Genomic DNA, 22,301 nt, shown 5'->3' on the forward strand with positions numbered 1-22,301 from the left:
AGATATTCCATAATACATGAATTATCTAATATATTGTTAGATGTTTAAATTATATGCTATTATAAACAAACTTATAATGAACGTCATTGAACACAAATCACCTTGTGCACTTATCCAGCAGTCAACATTACAATTCATAGAGAAATACCAGAGGAGATTTCATTAAAATCAGTAATAAGTTTGTAATAAGTAATAATATGGCTTCCCTCATAGCTCAGTTGGTAAAGAATCTGCTTGCAATGCAGTAGACCTGGGTTTGATTCCTGGGTTGGGAAGATCCCCTGGAGAAGGAAATGGCAATCTACTGCAGTATTCTTACCTGGAAAATACCATGGATAGAGGAGTCTGGTGGGCTAAAGTCCATGGGATCGCAAGAGTAGGACATGATTTAGTGACTAAAGCGTTATTTGTTTAAAATTGTTCCAGATATTGTATTCAAAATAATTATGTGGGAAAATAATAGATACTGAAAATGAAATTCAATGCTTTTAGTATATAGTCATCATCTACTGAGACATGCCAAGAGACACTGTGGTAGTATGTAAGCAGCAGCTTTTAGAAGTAAACTTTGGTAATGCTTACCAAAAGTCTGAAATTACAGTTTTAGAAATGTATTATAAGCATAAATAGGAAAAATTTTTAAGGTAACTAAATTTTAAAACATCTTTATATTTCATCCTATCGGTTATCAATTACTCTAATAAATATCATTATTAGATACTTTTTTGTTTCATACACAATAGCTGATATTTGTACTGAATGTAATTTTTATAGAGAAATGTTGTAGTTTCATTTAACAGAATTTTTTTCTGTTAAATTATATTTTTACTTCCAATTGCAAAACACTACATAATTAATAAAAAGTCAATTTTTGGAGAGTTAATGTTATTTCCATTTTCTTTTTTGTTATCTTTCCCCCTTTATACCCACTGTACATATTTTTCCTTTAATGGCTGAAAATATGATATAATATTTAGTATATTCTTTGTCTCATATAATAGTTGTCTTTCTCTGTCTGACTTTCTCTAGGTTCCTCTATGTTGTGGCAAATGGCATTATTTTTTATGGCTGAGTAATATTCCATTGTATATGTCACACATCTTTATCCATTTATTTGTTGATGGACATTTAAGTCACTTCCAGTGTTGGCTATTATAAATAGTGGTGCTATGAACATTTGGGTTCATGTACCTTTTTGAATTAGAGTTTTCTCTAGATATATCTCCAAGGGTGGAATTGCAGAACCATATGATAACTCTATTTTTTAGTTTTTTTAAGGAACTTCCATACAGTTTTCCATAACGATTGCACCAATTTACATTTTTACCAAGAATGTACAAGGATTCTCATTTCTCCACACATTCTTCAGCTTTTATTATTGATGGTTTCAGTTCAGTCACTCAGTCATGTCTGACTCTTTGTGACCCCATGGACTGCAGTACACCAGGCTTCCTTGTCCATCACCAACTCCCAGAGCTTGCTCAAACTCATGTCTATTGAGTCGGTGATGCCATCCAACCATCTCATCCTCTGTCACCTCCTTCTCCTCCTGCCTTCAATCTTTCCCAGCATCAGAGTCTTTTCCAATGAGTCAGTTCTCCACATCAGGTGGCCAAAGTATTGGAGTTTCAGCTTCAACATCAGTCCTTCCAAAGAACACCCAGGACTGATCTTTAGAATGGACTGGTTGGATCTCTTTGCAGTCCAAGGGACTCTCAAGAGTCTTCTCCAACACCACATTTCAAAAGTATCAGTTCTTTGGCACTCAGCTTTCTTTACAGTCCAACTCTCACATCCATACATGACTACTGGAAAAACCACAGCTTTGACTAGATGGACATTTGTTAGCAAAGTAGTCTTTGCTTTTTAATAGTCTCTGTTGTCTGTGTTGGTCATAACTTTTCTTCAAAAGAGAAAGGGTCTTTTAATATAATGGTTGCAGTTACCATGTGCAGTGATTTTGGCACCTAAGAAAATAAAGTCTGTCACTGTTTCTGTTGTTTCCCCATCTATTTGCCATGAAGTGATGTGACCGGATGCCATGATCTTAGTTTCCTGAATGCTGAGTTTCAAGCCAGCTTTTTCACTCTCCTCTTTCACTTTCATCAAGAGGCTGTTCAGTTCCTCTTTGCTTTCTGCCATAAGGGTGGTGTCATCTGCATATCTGTGGTTATTGATATTTCTCCTGGCAATCTTGATTCCAGCTTGTGCTTCATCCAGCCCAGTATTTTACCTAATGTACTCTGCATGTAAGTTAAATAAATAGGGTGACAATATACAGCCTTGACGTACTTCTTTTCCAATTTGAAGCCTGTCCATTGTTCCATGTCTGTTTCTTACTGTTGCTTCTTGACCTGCATACAGATTTCTCAGGAGGCAGGTAAGGTGACTGATATTCCCACCTCTTTAAGAATGTTCCACAGTTTGTTGTGATCCACACAGTTAAAGACTTTGGCATAGTCAATGAAGTAGAATTTAAATCTGAATTTTGCAATAAGGAGTTAATTATCTGAGAGTGTCAGCTCTTGGTCTTGTTTGTGCTGACAGTGTAGAGCTTCTCTATCTTCGGCTGCAAAGAATATAATCGATCTGATGTCGATATTGACCATCTGGTGATGTCCATGTGTAGAGTCGTCTCTTGGTGGAGGATGTTGGAAGAGGATGTTCTCTTTTGATGATGACTATTCTCACTGGTGTGAAGTGATATCTCATCATGGTTTTGATTTGCACTTCTATAATAATTAGCAATGTTGAGCATCATTTCATGTGCCTCTTTTTTATCTGGGCGTCTTTGGTGATTCACAAAGTAGAGAACCTGCTTGCCAATGCAAGAGACCCAGGTTCCATCCCTGTGTCAGGAAGATCACCTAGAGAAGGGAATGGCTAACCCCTCCGGTGTTCTTGACTAGATAATTCCATGGACAGAGAAGTCTATCTTTATGTCTGCTTTAGAAAAATGCATATTTAGATTTTCTGTTTTTTGATTGCTTTTTTTAATATTGAGTTATATAAGTTGTTTGTGTATTTTGGAAATTAACCCGTTATCAGTCAGATTATTTGCAAATACTTTCTCTCATTCAGTAAGAGTCTTTTTGTTTTCTTGATGTTTTCCTTTGCTGTGCAAAACCTCTGAAGTTTTATTCGTCTCATTTGTTCATTTTTGCTTTTATTTCTTTGGCTTGGGAGACTGATCTAAGAAAATATTGCCACAATTTATGTCAGACAATGTATTGCCTATGTTCTCTTAGAAGTTTATTTAGATTTTTTAACCATTTTAAGTTTATTTTTGTATATGCTGTGAGGGAGTGTTCTAGTTTCATTGATTTACATGAGGCTGTCAGCTTTCCCATTACTACCTGCTGAGGAGACTGTATTTTCTCCACTGTACATTTTGCCTTTTATTATCAAATATTAATTGACCATAGTTTTATGGGTTTTAATTCTGGACTCTATTCTGGTTTATTTATCTATATATTTGTTTTTGTTACACAATACTGTTTAGCTTACTGTGGCTTCTTAGTATTATCTGAAGTCTGGGAGTGTTATGCTTCGAGGTTTATTCTTTTCCCTTAGGATTGCTTTGGAAATTCTAGGTCTTTAGTGGTTCAGTATAAATTTTAGTATTACTTGTTCTAATTTTGTGAAAAAATGTCATGGGTAGTTTTATTGGGACCACATTAAACCTGTGGATTGCTTTGAGTACTGTGGACATTTTAACAGTATTAGTTCTTCCTATCCAAGAGGATGTCAACACATTAATTCTTAATCTTTAACATATAAAACCAACCACTTGTTATTCTTATACTCAAAATTCGCACTTCAGAGCATTCAGTTAGAAAAAGTACAATTCAGGACGTGGTTTTTCAGTGTACACATAATACCTTTTAATTGTTGGGTCATATTTAAAATAAAAATTAGCATATTCCACACTAGAAAATAGTACAATGCTATATATTTAATATTGTAATAAAGAAGACATTTTTAGCTTCCAAATATCTCTAGAAGCTGACATTTGCATCACTTTAATGTACAAATATGTATAAATAACTTTTAAATCTTATTTTAATAAAATTCAGCATATTGAAGTCTTTGTTTTCTGTGTTGGTCATAGAGGGTTAAAATACCTAATAAGCAATGATATATTGAATATTCTTCAGCATTTTCTCAATTTGTTTTTATTTAAAAGTAAAATAAACTTCATTCTCCCCTATTATTAGAATGAGACAAACAAGCTGAATCATCACTGACTGACACATTATATTAACCATTTTGATAAAGATGACCTTTCATTTGATCACTGTCTAGACCAGTGATTAACAACACTGGCTATGTGTTGACATTGCATTTAGAGGTCAGAATCTCTCCTGTGAGATTCTGATAGAGTAGATCTGAATTTAAGCCTAGCTATCTTTGTTTTTTATTAGCTTAACAGGTGATTTGGATGTGCAAACAAAGATGATGAACATTGAATACAAACATACCTCCATTAAATGAATCCTCATCCCTGTCTTTGACACATTGCTCATTAATAAACTTAGTCACTAGACTGATTTTTTCAATGGCAGGTACAATGTCTATATTAGTTTTCTACCCACAGTAACCAGCTCCGTTTTAATCACGTAGGCACTTAGGAAATGCTTTTGCTTGTTTGTTTGTTTATTTCATGTAGTAATAGAGATCATTAAATCAATGAAGAATCATGACACTGGTTAGATGGATCAGTTCAGTTCAGTCGCTAAGTCCTGTCCAAATCTTTGTGATCCCAAGAATCACAGCACGCTAGTTCTCCCTGTTCATCACCAACTCCCAGAGTCCACAGAAACTCATGTCCATCGAGTTGGTGATACTATTAGCCATTCCGTCCTCTGTCGTTCCCTTCTCCTCCTGATCCTAATCCCTCCCAGCATCAGGGTCTTTTCCAATGAGTCAACTCTTCTCATGAGGTGGCCAAAGTACTGGAGCTTTAGCTTCAGCATCATTCCTTCCAAAGAATACCCAGGACTGATCTCCTTTAGAATGGGTTGGTTGGATCTCCTTGCAGTCCAAGGGACTTTCAAGAGTCTTCTCCAAACCCACAGTTCAAAATCATCAATTCTTCAGCACTCAGCTTTTTTCACAGTTCAACTCTCATTTTCATACACTGCCACTGAAAAAACCATAGCCTTGAGTTGACAGACCCTTGTTGGCAAAGCAATGTCTCTGCTTTTGAATATGCTATCTAGGTTGGTCATAACTTTCCTTCCAAGGAGTAAGCATCTTTTAATTTTATGGCTGCAGTCACCATCTGCAGTGATTTTGGAGCCCCAAAAAATAAAGTCTGACACAGTTTCCACTGTTTCCCCATCTATTTCCCATGAAGTGATGGGACCAGATGCCATGATCTTCGTTTTCTGAATGTTGAGCTTTAAGCCAACTTTTTCGCTCTCCTCTTTCACTTTCATTAAGAGGCTTTTTAGTTCCTCTTCTCTTTCTGCCATAAGGGTGGTGTCATTTGCATATCCGAGGTTATTGCTATTCCTCCCGACAATAGTAAGTGACAAATAAAATGTTTATGAAAACAGTATTTAAAAATAAAACACAAAATTATTAATACTTTTGGAACAAATATTGTCATTGCTCTCTTATTGTTCTTTTTTCTAAGAAAGATAAGCCTTCTGGAGGAAACTCAAGAATAATTTGTCTAAAAATGCATTTCACCATTATAATGCTAGATGAACACACTGTATAATTACTAAAAAATAAACTTTAAGGAGCTGTTCTAATGACATACAGACAACGTACAGTATGTAATTCTATCTTTAAAATAAATTAAAATCATATGGCAAAAGAAAATATAAAAATCATGTGTACTATTAAACTATTTTCACTAGTAAGATTTTTAAATATTAGCACATATTAAATTGATTTTGGTGTTTTTGTAAATAACTGATCTTTAGTTACAGGCAAGGTCAATTTCATGCAAAGATGGGCTCGACAAAGGACAGAAACGGTAGTGAGCTAACAGAAGCAGAAGATATTAAGAAGAGGTGGCAAGAATACACAGAACTCTACAAAAAAAATCCGCACAACCCAGATAATTACGATGGTGTGATCACTCACCTAGAGCCAGACATCCTGGAATGTGAAGTCAAGTGGGCCTTAGAAAGCATTTCTACGAACAAAGCTTGTGGAGGTGATGGCATTCCAGTTGAACTATTTCAAATCCTGAAAGATGATGTTGTGAAAGTGCTGCACGCGGTATGCCAGCAAATTTGGAAAACTCAGCAGTGGCCGCAGGACTGAAAAAGGTCAGTTTTCATTCCAATCCCAAAGAAAGGCAATGCCAAAGAATGCTCAAACTACTGCACAATTGCACTCATCTCACATGCTAGTAAAGTAATGCTCAAAATTCTCCAAGCCAGGCTTCAGCAATAGGTGAACCGTAAACTTCCAGGTGTTCAAGCAGGTTTTAGAAAAGGCAGAGGAACCAGAGATCAAATTGCCAATATCCACTGGATCCTTGTAAAAGCAAGGGAGTTCCAGAGAAAAAATCTATTTCTGCTTTACTGACTATGCCAAAGCCTTTGACTGTGTGGATCACAATAAACTGTGGAAAATTCTTCAAGAGGTGGGAATACCAGACCACCTGATCTGCCTCTTGAGAAACCTATATGCAGGTCAGGAAGCAACAGTTAGAATTGAACATGGAACAACAGACTGGTTCCAAATAGGAAAAGGAATACAACAAGGCTGTATATTGTCACCCTGCTTATTTAACTTATATGCAGAGTACATCATGGGAAATACTGGACTGGAAGAAACACAAGCTGGAATCAAGATTGCCGGGAGAAATATCAATAACCTCAGATATGCAGATGACACCACCCTTATGGCAGAAAGTGAAGAGGAACTAAAAAGCCTCTTGATGAAAGTGAAAGAGGAGAGTGAAAAAGTTGGCTTAAAGCTCAACATTCAGAAAACGAAGATCATGGCATCTGGTCCCATCACTTCATGGGAAATAGATGGGGAAACAGTGGAAACTGTGTCAGACTTTAATTTTTTGGGCTCCAAAATCACTGCAGATGGTGACTGCAGCCTTGAAATTAAAAGATGCTTACTCCTTGGGAGGAAAGTTATGACCAACCTAGACAGCATATTCAAAAGCAGAGACATTACTTTGCCAACAGAAGTCCATCTAGTCAAGGCTATGGTTTTTCCAGTGGTTATGTATGGACGTGAGAGTTGGACTGTGAAGAAAGCTGAGCACCAAAGAATTGATGGTTTTGAACTGTAGCTTTAAAGAAGAGTCTTGAGAGTCCCTTGGAGTGCAAGGAGATCCAACCAGTCCATTCTGAAGGAGATCAGCCCTGGGATTTCTTTGGAGGGAATGATACTAAAGCTGAAAATCCAGTAGTTTGGCCTCCTCCTGCGAAGAATTGACTCATTGGAAAAGTCTCTGATGCTGGGAGGGATTGGGGGCAGAAGGAGAAGAGGATGTCAGAGGATGAGATTGCTGGATGGTCTCACTGACTCGATGGATGTGAGTCTGAGTGAACTCCAGGAGCTGGTGATGGACAGGGAGGCCTGGCATGCTGCGATTCATGGGGTCACAAAGAGTCAGACATGACTGAGTGACTGAATTGAACTGAACTGAATAAATATTAGAAAACCAGTTCAGGAGAGATCGTGGAAACTGGCATGTCACATCCATTTTTTAATTTGTCTGAAAAGGCACATTATATGGTTAGATTTCCAGTTTTAAAGTAATTTTAGTCTTCAGTAATGTCTGCTTTATAACACTTCCTGTTTTTGGCTTGGAGAGAGTCACTGCCCAATAGTACCTAGCCATTGAAGCCAGTTTCACTAAGCTTTGATCCCTGGAATGTATATATTTATAGCATCTGTCAGTGAAACAAAATGTTCCAACTAATCTGAGAAGACTGCTGATGAGCAAATTTGCCTTTCTGTCTGTGGCTTGTCTATGGATATCACCTTGATAAGGTTTCACTTCATATGAAGCAATGAAAATAACAACGCTAATGTTTCCTATGTTGAGTCTTATTAGTTTGCAGTAAGTACTACCTAAGGTAGGAAGAGATGAAATTAGAAGCTGGAAAAGGTTGATACTAATATTCAACTATGATATGTATTCCTTTCATATGCCTAGCTGAAACACCTTACTTTAGCAACTTGGTGATTTGCATAAACAATGAAATGTTACAGAAAGAGAGCTCTAGGTGCCTTGTGTAGAAACATTCAGCCACAGATTTAGGGAAGTTCTTTTTTTAATTATTATTTGTTCTGTGCATTTCTTTTTTTTTTTTTAATTTTATTTTATTTTTAAACTTTACAATATTGTATTAGTTTTGCCAAATATCGAAATGAATCCGCCACAGGTATACCTGTGTTCCCCATCCTGAACCCTCCTCCCTCCTCCCTCCCCATACCCTCCCTCTGGGTCGTCCCAGTGCGCCAGCCCCAAGCATCCAGTATCGTGCATCGAACCTGGACTGGCGACTCGTTTCATACATAATATTATACATGTTTCAATGCCATTCTCCCAAATCTCCCCACCCTCTCGCTCTCCCACAGAGTCCATAAGACTGATCTATACATCAGTGTCTCTATTGCTGTCTCGTACACAGGGTTATTGTTACCATCTTTCTAAATTCCATATATATGCGTTAGTATACTGTATTGGTGTTTTTCTTTCTGGCTTACTTCACTCTGTATAATAGGTTCCAGTTTTATCCATCTCATTAGAACTGATTCAAATGTATTCTTTTTAATGGCTGAGTAATACTCCATTGTGTATTTGTACTATAGCTTTCTTATCAATTCATCTGCTGATGGACATCTAGGTTGCTTCCATGTCCTGGCTATTATAAACAGTGCTGCGATGAACATTGGGGTACACATGTCTCTTTCCCTTCTGGTTTCCTCAGTGTGTATGCTCAGCAGTGGGATTGCTGGATCATAAGGCAGTTCTATTTCCAGTTTTTTAAGGAATCTCCACACTGTTCTCCATAGTGGCTATACTAGTTTGCATTCCCACCAACAGTATAAGAGAGTTCCCTTTTCTCCACACCCTCTCCAGCATTTATTGCTTGTTGACTTTTGGATCGCAGCCATTCTGACTGGCGTGAAATGGTACCTCATAGTGGTTTTGATTTGCATTTCTCTGATAATGAGTGATGTTGAGCATCTTTTCATGTGTTTGTTAGCCATCTGTATGTCTTCTTTGGAGAAATGTCTATTTAGTTCTTTGGCGCATTTTTTGATTGGGTCACTTATTTTTCTGGAGTTGAGCTGTAGGAGTTGCTTGTATATTTTTGAGATTAGTTGTTTGTCAGTTGCTTCATTTGCTATTATTTTCTCCCATTCTGAAGGCTGCCTTTTCACCTTGCTAATAGTTTCCTTTGTTGTCCAGAAGCTTTTCAGTTTAATTAGGTCCCATTTGTTTATTTTTGCTTTTATTTCCAATATTCTGGGAGGTGGGTCATAGAGGATCCTGCTGTGATGTATGTCGGAGAGTGTTTTGCCTATGTTCTCCTCTAGGAGTTCTATAGTTTCTGGTCTTACATTGAGATCTTTAATCCATTTTGAGTTTATTTTTGTGTATGGTGTTAGAAAGTGTTCTAGTTTCATTCTTTTACAAGTCTAGCCTCAGTAAATTCAAAAAAATAGAAATCATTCCAAGCATCTTTTCTGACCACAGTGCCGTAAGATTAGATCTCAATTACAGGAGAAAAACTATTAAACATTCCAACATATGGAGGCTGAACAACACACTGCTGAATAACCAACAAATCTCAGAAGAAATAAAAAAAGAAATCAAAATTTGCATAGAAACTAATGAAAATGAAAACACAACAACCCAAAACTTGTGGGACACTTTAAAAGCAGTCCTAAGGGGAAAGTTCATAGCAATACAGGCATACCTCAAGAAACAAGAAAAAAGTCAAATAAATAACCTAACCGTACACCTAAAGCAGCTAGAGAAAAAGAAATTAAGAACCCCAGGGTTAGTAGAAGGAAAGAAATCTTAAATATTAGGGCAGAAATAAATGCAAAAGAAACAAAAGAGGCCATAGCAAAAATCAACAAAGCCAAAAGCTGGTTATTTGAAAGGATAAATAAAATTGACAAACCATTAGCCAGACTCATCAAGAAACAAAGGGAGAAAAATCAAATCAACAAAATTAGAAACAAAAATGGAGAGATCACAACAGACAACACAGAAATACAAAGGATCATAAGAGACTACTATCAACAATTATATGCCAATAAAATGGACAATGTGGAAGAAATGGACAAATTCTTAGAAAAGTACAACTTTCCAAAACTGGACCAGGAAGAAATAGAAAATCTTAACAGACCCATCACAAGCATGGAAATTGAAACTGTAATCAAAAATCTTCCAGCAAACAAAAGCCCAGGTCCAGACGGAGTCACAGCTGAATTCTACCAAAAATTTAGAGAAGAGCTAACACCTATCCTGCTCAAACTCTTGCAGAAAATTGCAGAGGAAGGTAAACTTCCAAACTCATTCTATGAGGCCACCATCACCCTAATACCAAAACCTGACAAAGATCCCACAAAAAAAGAAAACTACAGGCCAATATCACTGATGAACATAGATGCAAAAATCCTTAACAAAATTCTAGCAATCAGAATCCAACAATACATTAAAAAGATCATACACCATGACCAAGTGGGCTTCATCCCAGGGATGCGAGGATTCTTCAATATCCACAAATCAATCAATGTAATACACCACATTAACAAATTGAAAAAGAAAAACCATATGATTATCTCAATGGATGCAGAGAAAGCCCTTGATGAATTCAACATCCATTTATGATAAGAACTCTCCAGAAAGCAGGAATAGAAGGAACATACCTCAACATAATAAAAGCTATATATGACAAACCCACAGCAGACATTATCCTCAGTGGTGAAAAATTGAAAGCATTTCCTCTAAAGTCAGGAACAAGACAAGGGTGCCCACTTTCACCATTACTATTCACCACAGTTTTGGAAGTTTTGGCCACAGCAATCAGAGCAGAAAAAGAAATAAAAGGAATCCAAATTGGAAAAGAAGAAGTAAAACTATCACTGTTTGCAGATGATATGATCCTCTACATAGAAAACCCTAAAGACTCCACCAGAAAATTACTAGAACTAATCAATGACTATAGTAAATTTGCAGGATATAAAATCAACACACAGAAATCCCTTGCATTCCTATACACTAATAATGAGAAAACAGAAGGAGAAATTAAGGAAACAATTCCATTCACCATTGCAACAGAAAGAATAAAATACTTAGGAATATATCTACCTAAAGAAACTAAAGACCTATATATAGAAAACTATAAAACACTGGTGAAAGAAATCAAAGAGGACACTAATAGATGGAGAAATATACCATGTTCATGGATTGGAAGAATCAATATAGTGAAAATGTGTATACTACCCAAAGCAATTTATAGATTCAGTGCAATCCCTATCAAGCTACCAATGGTATTCTTCACAGAGCTACAACAAATAATTTCACAATTTGTATGGAAATACAAAAAAACCTCGAATAGCCAAAGCTATCTTGAGAAAGAAGAATGGAACTGGAGGAATCAACCTACCTGACCTCAGGCTCTACTACAAAGCCACAGTTATCAAGACAGTATGGTTCTGGCACAAAGACAGAAATATTGATCAATGGAACAAAATAGAAAGCCCAGAGATAAATCCATGCACATATGGACACCTTATCTTTGACAAAGGAGGCAAGAATATACAATGGATTAAAGACAATCTCTTTAACAAGTGGTGCTGGGAAAACTGGTCAACCACTTGTAAAAGAATGAAACTAAGCAAGTTCTTAAGTGTTCATACAAACACTCATCAAAACAAACAAAAAAGACCATTCTCAATAACTTTTAGATATACAACATTTAACTTTCTTAAATAAGATATATCCTAATACTGACATTTGCAATCCTCACAGAAGGCATACATGATGATCTGCAAAAATGCAAAAACATCCAAGTGTAAAATTTGGAAGTATTCTTAGATCAGATCATATTGTCTAGTTCACAAAGTTCAGCAATGTCAAATGCATATTTTGTTTTCTATAAAAGTGTCTGACCTTTATTCAAAATGTCACTCTCATCTTATTCCCTAAATCATAATAATTTGATTCAGTTAAGATATACAAAGTAATTTGACTGGCTGTTTTTTTATACCATATATCATGAGATAAAATTCATAAAACCCTGTCAAAATAGTTCAATATGAATTTCATACAACTACCACTTCTAATTTAATGTTTATTATCTGAATTTCAAACACAGCTTTTGTAACCTTTAAAGATATTTATTTGGAAGTAAAATCACAAAATGCAAAAGGTAGTGAAAGTGAAGAGGAACTAAAGAGCCTCTTGATGAAAGTGAGAGAGAGTGAAAAAGCTGTCTTGAAAGTGAACATTGAAACTTATTTACAATGGATGGCCATGGAAGCAACCTACATATACATTAGCAGATTAATAGATAAAGAAGTTGTGGTACATATATACAATGCAATACTCCTAAGCCATAAAAAGGAACACATTTGAGGCAGTTCTAATGAGGTGGATGAACCTAGAGCCCGCTAAACAGACTGAAGTTAGTCAGAAAGAAAAATAAATGTCATATATTAATGCATATATATGGAATCTAGAAAAAATGGTACTAATGAACCTATTTGCAAGGCAGGAATAGAGATACAGACATAGGGAACAGACTTTGGACATAGCAGGGAAAGAAGAGAGTGGGATGTACTGAGAGAGTAACACTGAAACATATACACTACCATATGTAAATGAGATAGCTAATGAGAAGTTATATAACACAGGGAGCTAAATGTGGTACTCTGTGACAACCTAGAAGGGTGGGATGGGGTGGAGGGTTGAGGGGGAAGGTTCAAAAGGGAGGGAACATGTACACTTATGGCTGATTCACATTGCTCTATGGCAGAACCCAAAACAATATTGGAAAACAGTTATCCTCCAATTAAAAATAAATTTTTAAAAATCAAAGAAAAAAGCAAAGATCATGACATCCAATCCCATATCCTCATGGCAAATAGATGGAGAAAAAAATGAAAGCAGTGGCAGTTTTATTTTCTTGGGCCCCAAAATCACTGTGGATGCTGACTGCAGCCATGAAATTTAAAAACACTTGCTCCTTGGAAGAAAAGCTACTACAAACTTAGTGAATTAAAAAGCAGAGACATCACTTTGCCAACAAAGGTCTGTATATTCAAAGCTATGATTTCTATAGTAGTCATATAAGGATGTGAGAGGTGGACCATAAAGAAAGCTAAGAGCCGAAGAATGATGCTTTCAAAGTGTGGTGTTGGAAAAACTCTTGAGAGACCCTTGGACTGCACGGAGATCAAACCAGTCCATTCTAAAGGAAATCAGTCCTGAATATTCATTGGAAGGACTGATGCTGAAGCTGAACCTCCAATACTTTGGCCACCTGAGGCAAAGAACTGACTCACTGGAAAAGACCTTGACTCTGGGAAAGATTGAAGGCAGGAGGAGAAGGGAATAACAGAGGATGAGATGGTTGGATGACATCACCAACTCAATGGATATGAGTTTGAGCAAACTCTGGGAGTTGATGATGGACAGGGAAGCCTAGTGTGCTGCAGTTAAGGGGGTTGCAAAGAGTTGGACCCGACTGAGCAACCGAACTGACTGACTGACATATGCATGACCATTTTAATAACTATATTAAGCAAAGTCTACTTCTCATGTCCAGGGATAAATCTGTTACCCTGTAATTTATATTAAAAATAGATGCCTTATCATTTGAAATCAAGTATTTGGTGAGCATCCTTTTTAGTACCTTCAAATACCACTTGTAAAACATATCACATTTTTGTCCTTAATTCTCAAGTACTGAAAATGTACACATACATGAAAATTTTATATACCTTCAATTCTGACTGAATGGAACATCTGGACAGAAGAAGAGATCTAAAGTTAAATAATATAAACATCAGTTAGTGTACATTACATGGCCGGGAATAAGTTGAAATGAAGGAGACACTTAGTCCACAAAATTAAAAGGCACTCACTTTCAAGGTCTTGCAAGTGCTCTGATAGAGAAACCTCATCGTCTCACTGTAATCCTGACCCTGGCATGTTGAAGCTAACATGTAGAGAACTAATTATCTTGTTGCTTAACTTAAAAAATAATTTTAATCTTATCAGAAACAAATATTCATTCTTGACTCATATTATATCAATGTCCTCAGTTAATATAATCAGTACACTTGGCACAAAGCACATCAGTATGTTTCATGTTTTCCAGGTACCAAAATACAGAGGTACATAACAGTAAGAAAACATTTTCTCAAAAGTAATGATTAATCTCCAGAAAAATCAAGCCACCCTGAGTCATCGTCCATAAAAGTGAATCTTAATAATTAATTGAGAGCCTGAAAAATATGAGTGAAGTAAAACAATTTGTGTTGAAGGAGTATAAAATCAAAGGGAAGATAGGTCAGACTGAAGTTCCACTGATTAAAAATTCTAGGTGCATTCTTATAATCTTCAACATTATAATGCTGTGATCATCATAAGAGTTATATTTATGGAGGAGGAATAGGACATATAAATGAAAAAAATAAATCTTAAATATGACCCAAGGTAGCTTAATTAGGCCCACGTATAAATTGTACCCATGAAGTGGAAGGGGCTTTACAGGGAACACAGACTGGGAAACAGGATTTATGACAGACTAGTCAAATCTCCTGACTGCTACTTAGTTCATTGATTTTTATTTTTTTCCAAGAAATTTACCTACCTTCTCAATTCATATTACTTCATTTAACTTTATTTACCCAGTAATAATGCCAAGAAGCATACATAAATATACACGTAGGTGGAAGGGGGGTTCAGGATGAGGAACACGTGTACACCCGTGGTAGATGCATGTTGATGTATGGCAAAACCAATACAATATTGTAAAGTAAAAAAAAAAAAAAATATATGTGCAAACACACACACACACACACACACACACACAATGTCAAACTGCTATTTGGACACATTCTGAAGGGTTACTTTAATTTGTCCCTTTTATTTTTCTATAGAACTCTAATATAACCATAGTCTGATATTTTTCTTATGGCTGACAAGCTATTTAGAACAAATACATGCTAACTGAAGCAAGTGACAGATTTCAAAGTCACATCAGCAGTTTCTCTCCCTTAATAGTATTACTGAAATTCCATTAATTTGATATGATGTATTTTTAAAGCCCATTTATGTCTACACAAAAATAGTTAATTTTATATTTATTTCTGAAATTTGCAAACACATAGGGACTTTCACATGTTAATTCATTATGAAATCATGAAACTAGCTAATTCAGAGTAATTAAGCTTATCTCTAGAGGTTGCTTTTTGAAATAATTAATTGAATATATATGTAGAAAAGCTATTATGGACACCCAAAGATTCTGGACCTAGTAAAATAAGGAGTTTAATCAGTTTATTACTGTCAAGGCAAAAAGGAAAATGGTTATAATTAGAGTATGGAGGTATATAATCATAATTCCCACATTAATACACTTGATAACTCAGTAATTCATGTATTATTTCCTTGTCAGCTTTTTGAATTTTATGAATATTTGGATATTTAAAAATAATTATATATTGTGTTTTGTGGGATTCACAGACAGTTGCCAATGTAAGAATACAAAGCAAGTGTAAGTTGGATAAGAAGAATGAAAATTAAGGACATCATTTTATATTTGTAGACTTACCTGGAACTCAGTTTTCTTATCTATAAAAAATGAATATTGTGTTAGTCTTTGATCACCTAGAAACTTAAAACTACTCATTTATTATCTTTCAATTGTTTGGGTCAGAAGTTCAGGCAAGTTTGACTGGGTTCTTTGCCTAGGGTCTCACAAGGCCAAGGCTTTTATCTGGAGCCATGGGGAAGAATTTGTTTCTAAGCTCTTTCAGGTGGTGGAAAATTTTAGTTCCTGGACTGAGATCCCATTTTCTTGCTGACTATCTGCCAGGGACCACTCTTAGTTTCTAGAGGCCACTCTTTAGGTCCTTAATCCTTGGTCCACTTCATCTCCACAAAAGAAATAGCTCCCATGTGTTGAATCCTTTTAGAATTTCGAATCTCTCTGACATCTTCTGCTACCAGCTAGAGAAAATGGTCTATTTTTAAAGGGGTTATGTAATTAGATCAGGCCTACTAATCTTTTTTACGAACATTAAGCCAGTTGATTAGTAACTTTAATTGCATCTGCAAAATTCCTCTTGATATTATTTTAACACAATCATAGACATCTCATCATATTCCAAGTCCCAGAGAGTCTGATGTACAACTTGAGAGAGGAATTTTAGTATTCTGCCTATTGCAAAGGTGTTGAACGAAAATTATCCTAGATCAGATCAGATCAGTCGCTCAGTCGTGTCCAACACTTTGCGACCCCATGAATCGCAGCACGCCAGGCTTCCCTGTCCATCACCAGCTCCTGGAGTTCACTCAGACTCACGTCCATCGAGTCAGTGATACCATCCAGCCATCTCATCCTCTGTGGTCCCCTTCTCCTCCTGCCCCCAATCCCTCCCAGCATCAGAGTCTTTTCCAATGAGTCAACTCTTGGCATGAGGTGGCCAAAGTACTGGAGTTTCAACTTTAGCATCATTCCTTCCAAAGAAATCCAAGGGCTGATCTCCTTCAGCATGGATTAGTTGGATCTCCTTGAAGTTCAAGGGACTCTCAAGGGTCTTCTCCAACACCACACTTCAAAAGCATCAATTCTTTGGTGCTCAGCGTTCTTCACAGTCCAACTCTCACATGCATACATGACCACAGGAAAAGCCATAGCCTTGACTAGACGAACCTTTGGTGGCAAAGTAATGTCTCTGCTATTCAATATGCTATCTAGGTTGGTCATAACTTTCCTTCCAAGGAGTAAGGGTCTTTGAATTTCATGGCTGCAGTCACCATCTGTAGTGATTTTGGAGCCCCCCAAAATAAAGTCTGACACTGTTTCCACTGTTTCCCCATCTATTTGCCATGAAGTGATGGGACTGGATGCCATGATCGTCGTTTTCTCAATCTTGAGCTTTAAGCCAACTTTTTCACTCTCCACTTTCACTTTCATCAAGAGGCCTTTTAGTTCCTCTTCACTTCCTGCCATAAGGGTGGTGTCATCTGCATATCTGAGGTTATTGATATTTCTCCTGGCAATCTTGATTCCAGCTTGTGCTTCTTCCAGTCCAGCATTTCTCATGATGTACTCTGCATAGAAGTTAAATAAACAGGGTGACAATATACAGCCTTGACGTACTCCTTTTCCAATTTGGATCCAGTCTGTTGTTCCATGTCCAGTTCTAACTGTTGCTTCCTGACCTGCATACAAATTTCTCAAGAGGCAGATCAGGTGGTCTGGTATTCCCATCTCTTTCAGAATATTCCACAGTTTATTGTGATCCACACAGTCAAAGGCATTGGCATAGTCTATAAAGCAGAAATAGATGTTTTTCTGGAACTCTCTTGCTTTTTCCATGATCCAGCAGATGTTGGCAATTTGATCTCTGGTTCCTCTGCCTCTCGAAAACCAGCTTGAACATCCAGAAGTTCGCAGTTCACGTATCACTGAAGCCTGGCTTGGAGAATTTTGAGCATTACTTCACTAGCGTGTGAGATAAGTGCAATTTTGTGGTAGTTTGAGCATTCTTTGGCATTGCCTTTCTTTGAGATTGGAATGAAAACTGACCTTTTTCAGTCCTGCGGCCACTGCTGAGTTTTCCAAATTTGCTGGCATACTGAGTGCAGCACTTTCATAGCATCATCTTTCAGGATTTGGAATAGCTCAACTGGAATTCTATCACCTCCACTAGCTTTGTTCATAGTGATGCTTTCTAAGGCCCACTTGAATTCACATTCCAGGATGTCTGGCTCTATGTCAGTGATCACACCATCGTGATTATCTGGGTAGTGAAGATCTTTTTTGTACAGTTCTTCTGTGTATTCTTGCCATCTCTTCTTAGTATCTTCTGCTTCTGTTAGGTCCATACCATTTCTGTCCTTTATCGAGCCCATCTTTGAATGAAATGTTCCTTTGGTATCTCTGATTTTCTTGAAGAGATCTCTAGTCTTTCCCATTCTGTTATTTTCCTCTATTTCTTTGCATTGATCTCTGAAGAAGGCTTTCTTATCTCTTCTTGCTATTCTTTCGAACTCTGCATTCAGATGTTTATATCTTTCCTTTTATCCTTTGCTTTTCACTTCTCTTCTTTTCACAGTTATTTGTAAGGCCTCCCCAGACAGCCTTTTTTTTTTTTTTTTTTTGCACTTCTTTTCCATGGGTATGGTCTTGATCCCTGTCTCCTGTACAATGTCACGAACATCATGCCATAGATCATCAGGCACTCTATCTATCAGATCTAGGCCCTTAAATCTATTTCTCACTTCCAATGTATAATCACAAGCGATTTGATTTAGGTCATACCTGAATGGTCTAGTGGGTTTCCCTATTTTCTTCAATTTAAGTCTGAATTTGGCAGTAAGGAGTTCATGGTCTGAGCCACAGTCAGCTCCTGGTCTTGTTTTTGCTGACTGTATAGAGCTTCTCCATTTTTGGCTGCAAAGAATATAATCAATCTGAGTTTTGTGTTGACCATCTGGTGATGTCCATGTGTAGAGTCTTCTCTTGTGTTGTTGGAAGAGGGTGTTTGTTATGACCAGTGCATTTTCTTCACAAAAATCTATTAGTCTTTGCCCTGCTTCATTCCCTATTCCAAGGCCAAATTTGCCTGTTACTCCAGGTGTTTCTTGAGTTCATACTTTTGCATTCCAGTCCCATATAATGAAAAGGACATCTTTTTGGGGTGTTAGTTCTAAAAGGTCTTGTAAGTCTTCATAGAATCGTTCAACTTATTCTTACCAAACCAGTCTATGGAAGTAAAGTGGACTCTGGATAATTTATAATACATACTATCAATTTTTCAGGGGCTGTTCATTTTACTTCTACCTCAGGTGAAGAAAAAATAAGCAAAATATACCATTGCATATTCTCTGGCTAAAGCAATGTGAGATTGACTTCAACAGACAACACTGGAAGAGGTAGGAACAGTGTGTATTGTCCTCCATCATTAATGAACAGCAATTTCAGCCTTACTGAAAAGCTAATTAGCCTAACTATTCACAAATATAGTCTCTAAAGTAAATATTCAAGAAAGAAAAGAAGAAGCATTGTATTTGCATTGAGCATGCCATCAGCTACACTATGGGGTCTGCTGATTTTGTCTTGCATGTTTCTAAAGCCTCAGTATATATTATCTAATAGGTTAAATAAAACAGTGCTTTATCAGTAGAATACCAAACTTCCTGATAATGCCAAGCATCAAAGTTTTATTGATATTATGGGAGCATAAAAATGGTTTGCATATGTTTTGTAAAATTACTTAGGCAGAGCATTGAACCATGTATATTTCAATATTTTCGGAGATACTGGGGATACTTCAGTTCATTTCAGTTCAATCGCTCAATCGTGTCTGACTCTTTGGCACCCCATGGACTGAAGCACGCCAGGCCTCCCTGTCCATTGCCAACTCCCAGCGTTTCTTCAAACTCATGTCCATCAAGTCGGTGATGACGTACAACTATTTCATCCTCTGTTGCCCCCTTCTCCTCCTACCTTAAATCTTTCCCAGAATCATGGTCTTTTCCAAAGAGTCAGTTGCTTGACTCAGGTGGCCAAAGTATTGGAGTTTCAGCTTCAACATCAGCCCTTCCAATGAACATTCAGGACTGATTTCCTTTAGGATGGACTGGTTGGATCTCCTTGCAGGCCAAGGGACTCTCAAGAGTCTTCTCCAACACCACAGTTCAAAAGCATCAATTCTTTGGTGCTCAGCTTTCTTTATAGTCCAACTCTCACATCCGTACATGACTACTGGAAAAACCACAGCCTTGACTAGATGGACCTTTGATGGCAAAGTAATGTATCTGCTATTTTATATGCTGTCTAGGATGGTCATAAATTTTTTTTCAAGGAGTAAGCATCATTTAAGTTCATGGCTGCAGTCATCATCTGCAGTGATTTTGGAAGGCCCAAAACAGTCTGTCCCTGTTTCCACTGCTTCTCCATCTATTTGGCATGAAGTGATGGGACCAGATGCCGTGATCTTCATTTTCTGAAAGTTTAGTTTTAAGCCAACTTTTTCACGCTCCACTTTCAACTTTCATCAAGATGCTCTTTAATCTCCACTTTCTGCAATAAGGATGGTGTCATCTGCTTATCTGAGGTTATTGATACTCTCTCAGCAATCTTGATTCAGCTTGTGCTTCTTCCAGCCCAGCATTTCTCATGGTATATTCTGTATAGAAGTTAAATAAGCAGAGTGACATACTCCTTTTCCTATTTGGAACCAGTCTTTTGTTCCATGTCCAGTTCTAATTGTTGCTTCCTGACCTGCATAGAGATTTCTCAAGATGCAGGACAGGTGGTCTGGTATTCCCATCTCTTTAAGAATTTTCCAGAGTTTGTTGTGGTTCACACAGTCAAAGGCTTTGGCATAGTCAATAAAGCAGAAATAGACGTTATTTCTGGAACTCTCTTGATTTTTCAACCATCCAATGGATGTTGGCAATTTGATCTCTGGTAACTTTGCCTTTTCTAAACTCAGCTTGAATATCTGGAAGTTCAAGGTTTACGTACTGTTGAAGCCTGGCTTAGAGAATTTTGAGCACCACTTTGCTAGTGTGTGAAATGAGTGCTAGCGTGTGAGATGACTGCAATTGTGCGGTAGTTTGAGCATTCTTTGGCATTGCCTTTCTTTGAGATTGGAATGAAAACTGACCTTTTTCAGTCCTGCGGCCACTGCTGAGCTTTCCAAATTTGCTGGCATATTGAGTGAAGCACTTTCACAGCATCATCTTTTAGAATTTGAAATAGCTCAACTGGAATTCTATCACTTCCACTAGCTTTGTTCGCCGTGATGCTTCCTAAGGCCCACTTGACTTCACATTCCAGGATGTCTGACTCTAGGTTGGTGATCACACCATTGTGATTATCTGGGTCATGAAGATCTTTTTTTTTTTTTTTTTGTATATTTCTTCTGTGTGTTGTTGCCACCTCTTCTTAATATCTTCTGCTTCTGTTAGGTCCATCGCACTTCTGTCCTTTATTGTGTCCATCTTTGCATGAAATGTTCCCTTGGTATCTCTAATTTTCTTGAAGAGATCTCTAGTCATTCCCATTCTGTTATTTTCCTCTATTTATTTGCATTGATCACTGAGGAATGCTCTTATCTCTCCTTGCCATTCGTTAGAACTCTGCATTCAGATGCTTATATCTTTCCTTTTCTCCTTTGCCTTTAGCTTCTCTTCTATTCACAGCTATTTGTAAGGTCTCCTCAGACAACCATTTTGCCTTTTCCATTTCTTTTCCATGGGGATGGTCATGATCCTTGCCTCCTGTACAATGGCATGAACCTCCATCCATAGTTCTTCATGCACTCTGTCTATGAGATCTAATATCTTGAATCCATTTGTCACTTCCACTGTATAATCATAAGGGATTTGACAGGTTGTATCTGAATGGTCTAGTGGTTTCCCCTACTTTCTTAAATACTTGGTAACATGTAATTACGACTTTTTCTGGTTATATTATATTTAGTATAAATTACTTTAAGCTGTTTTAGATGAACATATTTTATCACAAACTTTGTAATACTTGTTTCAATTTATGAAACTGGAATGCTATAAGACATTACTGTTAGAAAATCTATTTAATGCGTTTTTCCATTGAAACACTTAACTTTAATGTTTTTGATAAATCTTTGCATCATTTAATTTGCTACATTTAAGTATGATGGAATAAGTAAAAGGAAATTGCAGTACTATCAGAAATTGATTTTGCATACTTTAGGCTTTTATCATTTTCAGTTCAGTTCAGTTGCTCGGTCGTGTCCGACTCTTCACGACCCCATGAATCACAGCACGCCAGGCCTCTCTGTCCATCACCAATTCCCGGAGTTCACTCAGACTCACGTCCATCGAGTCAGTGGTGCCATCCAGTCATCTCATTCTCTGTCGCCCCCTTCTCCTCCTGCCTCCAATCCCTCCCAGCATCAGAGTCTTTTCCAATGAGTCAACTCTTCACATGAGGTGGCCAAAGTACTGGAGTTTCAGCTTCAGCATCATTCCCTCCAAAGAAATCCCAGGGCTGATCTTCAGAATGGACTGGTTGGATCTCTTTGCAGTCCAAGGGACTCTCAAGAATATTCTCCAA

The 22,301-nt window shown here is 37.1% G+C and overlaps 1 protein-coding gene across 5 annotated transcripts in view; it reads left to right on the forward strand.

Annotated features, from left to right (window-relative positions):
- The window catches only part of PCDH11X (protocadherin 11 X-linked), a 999,015-nt gene that overhangs the window by 135,399 nt on the left and 841,315 nt on the right, over positions 1 to 22,301 (forward strand). The window lies entirely within an intron of this gene.

The sequence above is a fragment of the Bos indicus genome, chromosome X, assembly GCF_029378745.1.
Source record: "Bos indicus isolate NIAB-ARS_2022 breed Sahiwal x Tharparkar chromosome X, NIAB-ARS_B.indTharparkar_mat_pri_1.0, whole genome shotgun sequence".
In the NCBI taxonomy this organism is placed as follows: domain Eukaryota; kingdom Metazoa; phylum Chordata; class Mammalia; order Artiodactyla; family Bovidae; genus Bos; species Bos indicus.